We start from the raw sequence: 14,664 nt of genomic DNA, 5'->3' as shown, positions 1-14,664 counted from the left end.
TTAAGAGTATTTTTCAAAGTGTTGGGAAAGTGTTCAGCCTCAAAAAAAGGATGCAAGAATGATACAAGTACATTCCCAACAAACCACTTCACTCACTTCACTTAAAAATGTGAAAATTGTGGGATAATTTTGAGATGGAGATGTTATTAACAGAGCAAGGAACAAAGCCATTCAGTAGAAATGCATTTACCCCTATTAAGCACCATGGTTTAGCCCAAACCCGCTGTAATCAATGGTGATTGTGCACCTGTCCACAGGGAATTTAGGGTGAGCAGGTGAAACAACTTGATGAGAATGGTGGCTTACTTGGAAAATTGGCGCCATGTTCAGTTGTGTAAAGTATTACCTTGGAATAATTAAATGAGATGAGTATATTTGAGACTCCCTGCCTCTGACACTGACATCACATTGTGAACGAAGCTAGTTGCGCGTTAAAGGTATACTGTCACCTGTTCCAATTTTGCCACAGTTACCATGGAAAACGAAAATCTAACCAATCACAGATTCTAAGGAGGTGGCCGCTTTTTTAAAAACATAGCGCTCACATGGGCAATTTGAATACCAAGGAACACCCCTTTGACCATATATGGTCATATACATTCTGATACAGTGTTCTCCACAGTTTGGTAGACAGTGAGAGGGGTGGCAAATTTATCTAACAAGTCATAATTAACATATCAGTTGTGAAATCATACTTTTATGTGGTTATCATCCCTTTGAGTACTGTAATTGTTCCCACAAAAGTTTTAGTGCAACATTTTTACCAATTTTTATGGATTTTTCTGTAATTGTTTTATAATTTTGGACCAAATAGACATCACATTTCATTGGCTACAGTTTGTTATCAAAATTTTGACAAAAATCTGAAAAAAATTGACTGGAGTATATTTTCTAAAGGTGACAAAAGTTGATTTTGGTGCTCAAGGGTTAATTGCTTGAAAAAAAAAGCAGTGGATCTCCCCTTGGCCAAAATCTTGTGGAAAACCCTGTGATTGTTTCCGTACTGAAGGAAAACCTCAAGAAATAAGTTGCTATCCAAAACAATTGGTGGAATATTGCAAAACAATAGTGTATGCAATTCTCATTCCGCTGCAATGACAAGTACTGTTTGGCAAAGTTAGCCAGACTGTTATTAGCAGACAGTCACGAGATGTATTGGAAGACGACAGAGAATATGACATAAGGCCATTAAAAAAAAATTCCTTGTTTGCTGTCCTTGGATTTTTGTTGAACCTACCAGCAAGCCGGTTTAAAAAAACAAACACAGAAAAAAACAATTACCAGTATATTAACATAAGGTCATTTTTGTTTGGTTTCTTTTGGAAAAATAATATTTCTATTTGTAATGGAGTTAACATTGTGTTTGTTTTCCTCATTTTTCTCTGAAAACCTAATAGCACGTGGACGGCAAACAAAGAATTTTATTTAAGGCACCTAAGGTAGAATTAGCTGTGATATCGCAGCGGTACTTGTGGCGTGTATCGAACGCGATCGGGTCATTGCCACAGTCCCGCTGCGAGCCAACGCATAGGCTCGTTGGCAGTGTACTATGAGACCGACCGGTATCGTAGATTTAGCTTGCAAAATAATAAAACAGATAAAGCATGCAAAAAATAAAATTATACCTACTGTATCACTGACTATCTGAGACTCATCTTCTACTCCTGCTAACGAGCCCGACCGTGACAACATGTATTTTTGTCGTTTTTTGATGAGTCGTCGATGGTTCCTGCTTGAATTTGAACTTTTGACCTCCAACGTATTCATGCGTTGTACGCGCGGTCGAGCAAACATCGTAGAACCGTCGACGGCTCACGGGAAAATGGTCGAAAATACGTGTTCTTATCTTCAAGAAAGTTAGCAGGCGCACAGAATGAGTCTCAGATAGTCAATGATAAAGATGATACAATTTTATTTATTCAAAGGCTAATATAGTTCATTATTTTGCAAGCTAAATCTACGACACCGGTCGGTGTGTCGTCGTAAACTGCCAACGAAGCCTATGCGTTGGCTCGCAGCGGGACTGTGGCGATGACCTCAATGACCCGATCGCGTTCGATACACGCCACAAGTACCGCTGCGATATCACAGCTAAGGTAGAATATACCACAGGGACAGATATTTGGACTCTTGAACTTTTACAATACTTTTTTGGTCTAACACTTGTGGGGTTTCATTGGAAGTTCGTGGAGTAAATAAAGTTTTTACAAGCTAATTTTTTGTGAATGTTGAAAAATTTATTTTTCTCCATAAAGTTAACACAGGGATGACGGCCATTTTGAATTCAAGTGTAATTATTGGGTAATTTGTTTCTCTCGTACTTAGTTTTGCATGATGACCACTAATTTTTTTCGCACATTTTGAAAGGAATGGTTTGAAGTTTCCTCAAGGGAAGTTTGTACAAACGTTATAGTGTTTCAATTTCAAGGCACATACTACCTGTACTGCTAAAGCAAAGAACTAGCCTACACCTGCAAATAGTGATTTCATGGCTGATTTCATAGCACGTCTCACAGTAAGTGAGGCTACCCACAATTCTCCATGATTGATCTGTACACACCGGAGATCACTCACTGAACTGAAGCAAATTTCTTCTGTACACAGAACAACTCGGTCCATATTTCAAAATTCTGGCAACATAGTTCTGATAATCATAATTTTCTGATTTCCCACTGTGAATAATGAGAAAATAGACCCCTTTTCCGTGGAGGAGATAGCAATTTTTTAATTTTGTCGACATGGATTTTTTACAGCCATACACAATATTTTCAAGGAAACTAGGGGAATAAGTTGCATCTGTGTTGGCAAAAGAAGAGTATTGATTTTTAGCTCACATTTGGTATACCAATGTGAGGTTATCGTATAAGCTGAATCAGTTCATTTGCATCTGATTTGCATGTCTGTATATTTGTGGGTATGTGCGGATGTATGTCCGTCACACACAAAGGCTCCCATACCGCCAAAGCTACCAACTCGGTATTTGGTGTACAGGTAGATGTAGGGGTTGAGATGTGAATTTGTTCAAATGAACACATCAGTGTCAAAAATTGCAAATGAGGTAAGAAAAAGTGAAATCCTGCAAATGTGCAGGCCAGTAAGAAACAGGCCAACTCCACTGATCTTGAATCATTTCCTGTCATTGTTTATGAACTGTTACATATTAACAGACCTGATGAAACCATAGACAGTAGAGGGGGCGAAGACCGTCTATACTCAAACTAAGAGGGGCTTGTTTCTGCTATGCATGTTGCTAAAGTTGACCTCCAGTACCTAAAGTTTCAGACCTTAATTACTTTTGTCATTCTTGTTTTTCTGGTTTAAATATTTCTTGTTGTTTTTCTGGTTGTACTGTGCAGAAATCATTGTCATAACATCAACGTAGAATTTTCCTGCACTGAACAGATAGAAACAACATTTATTGTTGATCTTTGGTACCCATACTGGTATGTACCAATTCTGATCAAATTTGAGCGACACCGTATAATTGCGGTATTTTTTCCTACATGTACTCTTTTTTCCCCACTCTCCCACCTTTTCTTTTTGTCAAGCTTCTCTGGCTAATTTTTTGTTGACATTTGCTTATGTATGTAGGATCTGCTTGTCCCATTGCTATAGAAGTTGATATGCATGTTCCTAAAGATGACCTCCAGTACCTAAGTTGCAGACCTTATTTGCTTTTGTCATTCTTGTTTTTCTGGTTGATCTTTGGTACCCATACTGGTAATATGTACCAATTCTGATAAAATGTGAGCGACACCGTATAATTGTGGTATTTTTTTTAATGTTCGTACCAAAGGAAATTTGCATTTCTGATGAGACCATCTTATTTGCTGATAACTTTATCTTGAAAAGTGTGCAATTTTTAGCACCTCCAAATGTTGGCTTCTCATTCAATTTACTCTTGAATTTTAAACATTATAATTTTGGAGCATACCGTAGTTTTAACAAATAATCCTGACCTTAAATTGTAATGTAAAAATTGTTAAGAAACTGATAAAATTGTAAAAGCCTTTAGCAAAAAATGTCTGAGTGAACAAATCATGGGGAATTGTGGGTAGCCTCACTTACTGTGCCTCTTTTCAATTTGATCTGTTGGTGCAAAATGCCAGATGGATTAGTATTCATGTATGCAAATTTCATTAATGAGGATTGCTTTGATATTCAAATTTTATGTAAGTCAATGTTGAATATTTATGTATCTCACATATCATGCGTTGTATAAATTTAATAAAAGCGTATTTGCCTTTGTAATGCTTTTATACAGCTTTTATATATTTATCTCAGCTCACATTTACAACAGCCATTACTCCCAGTCAATGAGGCCATACTGAGTAAATTATTTGATTTGCATCCACTCAAAATTCAGAAAGAGAGACTGCTTAGGTAGACAGCATATGTCAAATTTTAAAATTTGAGTATGGTCAAGTATTTGTGCTGCTCGTTAAATGACGTAACTGCCAATCCGACCGTCGATTAGACAAAATAAAAAGTTTCCGAGTTGCGATTCAAACAAAGTACATGGTGGTGTGCTTTCAGGGATGGACAATAAGATGTTGGTAAAGCAAGGTCAGAGTATGCAAGAACATTTTTCATGTCCAAAATTTGGCCATTTCAGAGCTGCGCACCAAAGGGAGCTGATACACATTGAATCTGCTGGTTTGAATAACAACAAACTCTACGAAAGATTTTCATAAAATCGTATGCTTTTATGCAATGATTCGTAAAGTTCATTTTGGAACACCATATGTTCTCATCAGTTTTCATGTCCATTGGCCGACACATTAGTAATCAGAGTTTCACTTGCAGTAAGGCTTTCCAATATATTTTACACTGCGCCACCAACGTCAAAGTACCGCATATGCCATCTCTGAAATTTACGTGAGGTGAAACGCACAGTAATAGCAATTCTATTTTTAAGCAAGATCTTTACTGGAAAAGGACTCAAGCGACTTCATTTTCTGTTTGATTGAGTTGATTTCCTGTATAATCGATCTCAATCAGATTGAATCGATTAAAGTTGCTTACTTATGTGAACGAAAATAAAATCGAAAATTAAACTTTTTACCTGCCTGTTCCACTGCAAAACACCATCCAAACCCGATTTTATATTCGATAAAATCTAGCTAATATAACTAATTTTATTTTGGTGTCAATCGCCAAAACTATGCGGTAGTTTTTCGTGACAGTCGGCATCGATGTGGCCTATTCTGAAATGATTATTACCACAGGTACTCGACTCAATGCAAGCGAAACCGTCACTGATTACTGGTTGCATCAGTGACGGTTTCGCTTGCATTGAGTCGAGTGCCGGGTGGTTTTTACTATCGCGGCAAATAAACATACGTTAAAGACATCGCTGTCACCGTCAGACGGTTAAATTTCTTGGGTTTCTTCCGGCACAGACCCTTCATCGAAAGGGGACTATGCAACGCTGACCTAACCAAGCCATGCCGACCGAACGCCGATGATTGCCGTAGTGAGAGTCGCGGTCAATTTGTGTTTGACTAGCCCTACGAGTATGGCGAGAGTGTCTGGCTTTGGGCTACGCCCGCCTCCCGCGCGTAGCCGAAGCCGGAGACACTCGTCATACTCGTTGGGCTAGTTTGAACTGCTCGGCAGCTTTGTTTCTCGCACCTTATTGACAAAACACAGGCAAAGATACGAAAGCAGACACAGATAGACAAATGTAATATCTTTTCTTCGAATGATTCGATTGCAAGTAGTGTTTGCGTCAGTTTATTTTGACCTTCGTAATTTTTTCCACGACAAATTTTGCCCTGTGTACAACATACTTCTGTTCAGCTCTCCGGTGAGAATGACGGGTAATTTCACAGGCGCTTGGCGTGTATTCTGTGTACACAAATATAACTAAAGGAAAGTAGGACACGGTTTTACCCTCTGGATCCGTAACGCCAAAAAAATTCGACATATTTCAGTGCACACGGTCAAATAACCACCGTCGATGGGGATATAAATATCTTTAATGTTCTCAGTCCATTTTGACACTTGATAATCGTGGCTTGGTTCAATTTTTTACCACAAAAAACTTGTTAAAAGACAGTCATCTACTCTTTCGTGCGGACAACAATTTGATTATTTCGGTGCAACAGCAAAGGTTTCGAGACACAATTTGCCGCTAAAATCCAGTTTTGCACGTTTTAGACTTAGGAATTAAACACAAAAAGTGTTTAGCTATCGACGTAGACCCTGTATTCAACCGTAAACATACTGTAATATTAATGGGATTCGCGATCTGGTTAGAAAAACCATGCCACGTTTTACCTTTTCTTTCACAGTGGACATCGCTTGTGCCTTTGAGTAAGCGCAGCCTTCCCGTAATATCATGTCTGCAAAGAACTTTTTTCAGGTTAGGCCAAGAAAAATAAAAAAGTTTGTTTCTCATCCTCGCGCGCGTCAATTCAGACCCGCTGCGTCAACCTTTTTTTTCTCTGCTCATGAGGAAATAAAATGAATGAAAAAAAGATAAACGCAAAATACGCGACGATAGTGCATAACACAGTGCTGTATAAAATAGATTGAACTTTAAACAAAATAACTGACTCTAACATTCCATTCAGAACTGTAGACATGTGTCACTGTTATATTAACCTGTCAAAACTGAATTGCTACACTATAAAAAGTCAAACCGCAGAACTGTTGCTATACGAAACTGCGTGCATTCCTGTGTTGTTTTCATGGGTTTTTTTGCGCGTTCTTGTTGGTTACAGAATAAAAAAAAAATTGAGAGAACAAAAACCCAAGGTCACCTCATCATTTTTGCAATGTGTCCAGGATGAGAAACACACTTTTTATTTTTCTTGGCCTTAAGCTTACGTATACGTTCAATTTGTTTCCAGTTGTTTTTAACAGTCACGCAAAACGAAATATCCCATAAGCCATTTTTTTTATAAATTGCGATCACGCTAATGATTTTTTGTTATTTATTGTTTCCTAGCGTTCATCTTAACGACTTAATTAATTAATCACCAACCAGGCGACTGCTTAACGACGGATGCTAAGCAACAAATGTGAGCATTGTCGACGTGTGGTGGTTTGTTGTGAAGAAAGCACAGAGACTCCCTGCATTATGACAGTTCATCAGTGCAAACATTGTCCTTCGGACAAGTGCTAAGGGACTGGACAGAAATTACAGGGGAGAGGCCAGTGTTGTGTTTTTTGTGTGTTTTTTCTTGTTGTTTGTCGCATTTTTTGCTCAAGCATTTTTGAAGGGTCATGGAATTTCACACATGATTTTGCGCAACTATGAGAAGGCAAGATGTGGTCGATATTGAAAAAGAAGTCCATGGTATCACGAGGCAGTAAATCGATCTTCATCATTATGGTTCAAGTACAATCATTGGCTATCACGCTAACTCCATAAAACCATGCTCAGCCTTCAAAGTAATCAATAAGATTTATATGTGTCCGTTTGGTGTTAAGGTAGTATGCGCCTCGAAAGTAAAAGACTTACTTTTGCTCAAACTTTCCTAAATGAAACTTTCAACCGTTCTCTTACCAAATCAACATGAAAATCGGGGGGTCACCGTGCAAAGTTTGGAATAAGGGAAACAAATTACCAAACATTTTGCTATATTTTAAATTTGAAAATGGCCGCCATCCCTATGTGAAATCTATGGGGGGAAATTAAATTTCGAATTTTCGAAAAACTAAGCTGGTGAAAGTTTTTCTTTCTCCAGGAGCTTTAAAATGAGCCCCCACAAGTTGTAGATCAGAAAAGAATTGTAGAAATCTGAGCGCGTCCGACCATCTGTCCCCGAGGCGCGTTCTACCTTAACACTTTGTCAACGCAGACAGCATTAACGCTTGTAGTTAGGGGAATACCAATAGAGGTACCAGTCTTGATCGACAGCTTTCAGTGTAATGAAGCTGACACACCAAAATTTTGATCATAAGTACCACGTGGTGGCATCCCAAGTCTCGAAATCTATCCACAGTGACATTCTCTATATATTTATATACTTTTCTAAACTTACATAACTGGAATATTATCATCATTATACAATGGTCATCGCATGGAAATTTCTGTCGGTCTTTAATTGTTTCTCAAAATTAAACAAGATCACACTATGGAATATATCGTTCTCGATTGTTCTCATTCAAGTTTTACTGATAATTAATGAAAGGTGTGACGCTATCTCCTTCTCGTACAATCTTGAACTAACTTTGACACGCCTTGAACACATGAGGGACGCTTCGAGGTAAAAATGTTCACAGGAGAGGGCGTTACAACAGCATAAATTTGGAAGAACATCTTATTGTGAATGTCAATATGAAGTAAAGATGTTAACAGAGACAGAACAAATTGACACTGAAATAGCGTGACGGCGAGAACAGCAGTCAGTAGCAAGTATGAGTAGGTGGATAACAGACTGCTTTATTGGTTTACCCATGGACAATAAAAAGACCGTAACTTATCTAACATAGACACACACGTACGCGCACGCAAAGACAGACAGACACACATGTAAATACACACACACACACACACACACACACACACACACACACATATATATATATATATATATATATATATATATATATATATATATATATATATATATATATATATATATATATTATATATAAGAATCCTTTCACTTCTGTCTAAAGATTGCAGGATGCATGAAACTCTAGTAACATATACTTTGTACTTGAAGTAATTTGTGTTCATATATATATATATATATATATATATAGAGAGAGAGAGAGAGAGAGAGAGAGAGAGAGAGAGAGAGAGAGAGGCCTCTGTGTGTGTGTGCATGTGTGTGTATGGATCCCGGGGGGTAACTCCATGGCTAATGGTACGGGGGGCTCCGCACGAACATGGAAACCCAAACTGTTGTGATACCAGTTTTGAGCGAAAAAAACCTACCCTTTCTGATACCTAGTGGCGAAACGCAGCTATCTCTTGGCGGGGTAGCGTGGGGTTGACCTTTGACCCGCATAGCAACTCACGCTACCCCGCCAACATACAATACCATACGTATACAGACCTACGACTCACTCGCCTTGCGTACCAGGGGTACCAACAGTCAAACCGACAGATCGGAAATATTGATGGTAGATCTGGGATGTAGATACATGGGTTTCCAGTGTTGACAGCATGATTTTTTAACAAATGTCAGTTGTGTTTTAAAACCGGACCCTTTCTCATACCAAGACCTCGTGAAAAGTATACCCTTTCTGATACCAAACAGTGCAAAAAAACGACCCCTTTCGCGCGGACCCTCCCCGTATAGCCATCTATGGGAGTTACCCCCCCGGGGTATGGATGTAGAATGTAAGTACAGTGCGGGCCCTTGAGAGGAAGAGATAGTTCAGTTTCAACTATCAAGGCCGTAAAAATTCAGTCAATCTCTCCTGCAGCCAGGTCGGACTAATGATCTTAATTGTCAAAGTGTCCGGGGTTAATGATCCCTTCAATTTCCTCACAGCGAGGCCTTGGAAGTCACCATGGTTCCTTCCACAGCAACACTCTCGAGGCACCTTTCACCGGATGCTAGTCAATCGTATAGAGAATTTCCGATGCATATTCTGTATTTTTCTTTTATCGTTTTGCTCAGCTTGATATTTCCACTCCTCACATTTGAAATCTAATAATATCAATCAAAGGGGAATCTTCCTCGTTATAAAGCGGAAACGATTCGATTCTTTGCCTCCTCTCTGAGAAATCCAGAACGACAAGGTTATATAAATACGCTCTCGTTTCGAAATCACTCTATCTTAGTACTGTATTTTGTGCGCGTGTGCATCGAATATAGTAACAACGATTTCATTTATTTTAGGTTATTTTGTATATTGTGAACAAAATTAGTGTAAGATATTGTTGAAAAGTTTCATATATTATCAATGATTTAAGCCAAAATTGTCCTGAGACGGGAATATTAAGTAAACACGTGCAGTCTTGTTCAACTCAGCTGGACAGCCTCAAGCAACGCGGTAGATACGAAGGATCACTGCAAGTGCAATGCTGGGGATGTGGTCTACGAGGATCGCGACCTCGCCAGTGCCGGTGTTCTCGAGGATGACTGTGGCGAATGTTAAAACCAGTGGCGATTCTTTTGAAAGGCAGTGTTGGAGGGTGAAGGTCCCTGCATTTTGGGTAGAGTTGTGTAGTTAGTGTAACGTTCGAACCAACGTGATGTTGAGCACGTGTGATACATATGTATACAGGCACGTGCTCAAGCTGTGCATCTTACGCAAACATCAGCTCAGGCCCGCTTTTTTCTTCTGAGTCCAGACCCTCTAACCCACGTTTCGTGATCTACCCCCTCCCCCCCAAAAAAAACTGTACAAGGCTTTGATCACAGTCACTTGTGATCGGTCTATTCCGCTCGGCGTCTATGCGCCCATAGACGTGTGTACATATGCTGACAAAAACCATAATCCCTATAGGAAATAGCCATTTGGTTTCCTGGCTTTGGTTTTTTCTCAGGCATAATACACACGTCTATGGGCATAGACGCCGAGCGGAATAGACCGATCACAAGGGACTGTGCATGCAGCTAATGCAAAGCGTTTTACAGTATTCACGTCTATCGTATCTTTTTCCAGGCAAAAGTACTTTCCAGTTCCGAATAAACGTGATTCTATGATTCTGTATGCTCGAGAAACCCACGCTGGGTTAAAAATTGCCGTAATCGTCTCTTCCTTGGTGAATCAAAATTTGTCTAGGAGTGTCATTATGGCAAATTAGAGAAATTTATTAACAAGAAACCTTGAATACTAGCGTCAAGCCACTCTGTATACAAAATGACAGCAGTACAAAGCTGCAAAAATATCAAAACTACGGTAACCTCTTTGCTGAATGCAAACTAACGATTTCATTTGTGACCTCTAAACAAAATTCAGAATTGCTTTCCGTTGACAAATAATCTGCCACGATGTAAGGGAAGGTTGCTGTCCTTGTGGCACTGCCTATTCAAGTCCCATTACAAAAGCTTGCACGAGGTCCAAAGTTTACGATGTATCTTCAGGCATGCGTACACCTGAATTTTTTCAACTTGATTTTTTGCTACAGACCGCAAAACGTTTCACTGAATGTTTAATCTTGTATTGCTTCAAGTTGAGTTGAGGTTTTGCACAGTTGACCAGTATTTCAAAACGTTTCCAAAAGTCAAGCAACAGAAATTTCTTTTCATATCGAACCTTTCAGGAGAGATATGTTTTCTTAAAGGTAGAATAGACAGATATTGTGACTCTCAAACTTTTGCGATTATTTTCTGATCTTTCACTTGTGGGGTCTCGCCTTAATGCTCTTAGTGTAGGAAAACATTTCACCGTCTTACTTTTCGAAAATGGAAAAATTTTATTTGTCTCCATAGAGTTAATACTAGGATAGCGGCCATTTTGAATTTCAAATACCGGTAAATCTTGGGTAATTTGTTTTCTCCAGTACCAAAAGTTTCATGGTGACCCCCTTATTTTGAAAGACTATGCTTGAAAGATTCCTTCAGGGAAGTTTGAGCAAAAGTTCAAGTCTTTCACTTTTGAGGTGCGTACAACCTTAAGCCCCTGTCCAAATTCCTTTTTTTTCAGGTATGTACAGTAATTAACGTGATAACCCTGCAAGATTCGATTTAATGTACGCCCTCCCAAGACTGACCCCAATTAAATGATATTATCCGTGGGAGACCACGGAAAGTCTCGCGGTCAGGCAAGGTAATCCTAATCTAGATCTATAAGGTCAAAGATCTAAGTTTTATTGTAACGACAACCTAAGTAAAACGCAACGTGCTGCGTAGGGTACACATAAGGGTCACAGTCACGGGAGGAACCGCGGTCTCACTATCAGAGGATGGTGAGTTCGAACCCGGTAGTCCAGAGTAATGGATTCACTGTCGGAAGACGGTGAGTTCAAGACTCTAGCACGGTGTTGTGCCCCTAAACAAGGCACTTTACTACTCAGTGCTCCACTGGGGGTTAGTGGGTTATGCGTACTTCATCCTGAAATTTGGCTAACGCCCGTTTGATGATGGACTTCTAAAAAAATAAAATAAACTTTAGGTCGCCACACAAATACAAGACCATGCTATACTAGAGTTGGCAGGATAAAAATTAAAAATTAAATTTTGGAAACCAAAGATATATTCTTTGTATGTGATGTAAATATAAGTCTAAGCTCCTCAGTGTCAGTGAAGTTTTACATCATGGTTTTATGTACACTCAGATTAAAATTCAGCAGACGCTGAGTCCAGACTGCATGCTTCACGTTCCAGCTCGTGCCGCGCGTTTGGTTAAGATAACATACTTACTACATTGAATTCCCTTCCATAATGACTGGTTTGCTTTTAATGTAATATGCGCCTCGAATGTGAAAGAACTAAAGTTTTACTCAAACTTTTGTAAGTGAAACTTTCAACCATTCTCTTACCAAATCTCACCAAAACTGTGTACCAGAGGAGCAAGTTACTCAATATTTACCGACATTTGGTATTCAAAATGGCTTCAATCCACATGTTACCTCTATGGGGAAAAATAAAGGTTTAAACTTTTTCTTTCTCCTAAAGCTTTAAAATAGGCTTCCACAAATGGTAGACCAGAAAATATATAATTTAACACAATCTGAAAAATCAAATATCTGTCCCCGAGGTGCATTCTAACTGGATTCTAAAAGTACTTATCTGGTGTTAAGTTTTACCGCCGCACGATCACGATAATAGAAAATGCGTACGATCACTTGGCGTTATTTTTTAATATTTGAAGGCATACAAATGCATATTTCGTGCAAGTTGACCTTTTTGATGACTTACATGTTTGCCCCCACCCCCACTCCTCCCCGCCCAACATGTTGCCTTACTGGAGTTATGGCGCAGGTCGGGCGAAAGTATATAAGCTTATATGTTTTGATTTCAAGCAAAACTTATTAATGTGTACATTACACTTCGGCATGAGATGCCAAAACCCGTAAAACAACTAAACCAGGCATCACCTGTTTTCGGCAAGGCAGTTGCCACTGTTCTACCATGAAATACAGTGCTACAGTTTTTAAAACTGAGCGAACTATCTTTTTTTCCAAAAAGGAAGAAAGACCGACGTTTACAGGGCATGAAATGGCAAAAATCAGTTCAAAAGGAGCTTATTAACATTGCATTTTCCAATTTTAAATCAGCCGTGAGCAAAAGAACTTAACGTCATGTGTTGCTGTTATAATTTGCATGACAAAAAGATGTATCAAAGTTTTGTATCCAGGCATGTTAGTCATGACTGAATAGCAGTATTAACCCTTTAAGCGCCAAAGTCATTTTTGTCGATTCTATAAAATAAGCTTATACTCCTGTTAATTTTTTAGATTTTTGCCAAAATTTTGTTAAAAAACTGCAGCCAATGAGATGTGATGTCCAGTTGGTCCAAAATTATCAAAAAAATTACAGAAAAATTAATAAAAATCTGTAAAATGTTGCACTTAAGTTTTGGTGGGGAAAATTGCAGCTCAAGGGTTAAAGATTTGCTATCAATGCACTTCACTGCAAGAACATAAAAAGCATACAGTCCTGAATCCGCTTGCAGGCCTACAATGCGTTGTATTAATTATATGGAGTATATATTCAGAACTGAAAGGTTGCGGACGAATGCTACAATAATTAAATATTTATTTATTTATTTATTTATTTATTATTTATTTATTTATTTATTTATTTATTTATTTATTTATTTATTTATTGATAAAGTATCTAAATAGCGATTTTGCCCTTGGCGTTTACAGTTAGGGGATTATGTCTGTACATGTATTAACATGATTATTGCAGAAAAGCCGCGGGGTTTGAAATTTCATACGTTAGAACCTCTGCATGACCAGTTATTTGAGACAAATATCGCAAGGAAGTCATTCAGTTTGTTCAGGTAGGTCAATCTCGGCAAATGTTCTTCAAATAGAGGACATTAACAAGTTCAAGATGCTTACAGTGAAAACGTGATCACTATTGCGCATGTCCTTGAGGAATTCTGTACGAATACAAGACATGTACGTAATATGCTGCTGATAAGGAGCACTGCTCTAGAATATCAAGTACCATTTGGGGTCACTAGCTGAACCCTTTTATAATATTTCATTATGTTATTTTCTGTACAGCAATTATTTTTCTCATTATCATCTCTGAAATATAATGGCATTTGAAGCATTATTAAAGGGAAGCATTTTGTAAATTATGTTATGTTATTGTTGATAGATTAATCTAGTCAATATTAAAATTAAACTGCCAACAAAACATTTGACATAACGTTAACGTGCATACAGGCTGTTTTGACAAGAATAACACTAGACATTGAGATGTTATTTTGGGAACAGATCAAGAAGCAACATCTTAAAAACTGAATAACACTTGAAATTTCAGAAAAGGTCATGTCTTTGAAGGGCAAGCAGCTGTTAAGGTCGATGATTTTTCACTAGTTTTGTTTTAATGTCATACAGTTTTTGTTTTAGTCCTGAAGGCATGTTGAGATATATTGCACAGGTTGTCAACGCAACCTGTGCATGTATAAACTGCATAGATATTGTTGACAAGTGAATTCTGGTCCGGATTAGAATTCATGTGTGAACAACAACAGTGCATTTTAAACGCATAGGCGCCGTGTTGACAAGCTAAATAGTTCTTTTTTTTCAACATGCCTAAAGGAGTAGAAGAGGAGCTTGCTATTTGC

Source organism: Ptychodera flava, assembly GCF_041260155.1.
Source record: "Ptychodera flava strain L36383 chromosome 23 unlocalized genomic scaffold, AS_Pfla_20210202 Scaffold_23__1_contigs__length_28996876_pilon, whole genome shotgun sequence".
In the NCBI taxonomy this organism is placed as follows: Eukaryota; Metazoa; Hemichordata; class Enteropneusta; family Ptychoderidae; genus Ptychodera; species Ptychodera flava.
The sequence above is the reverse complement of the archived record's forward strand: the minus strand, read 5'-3'. Positions refer to the sequence as shown.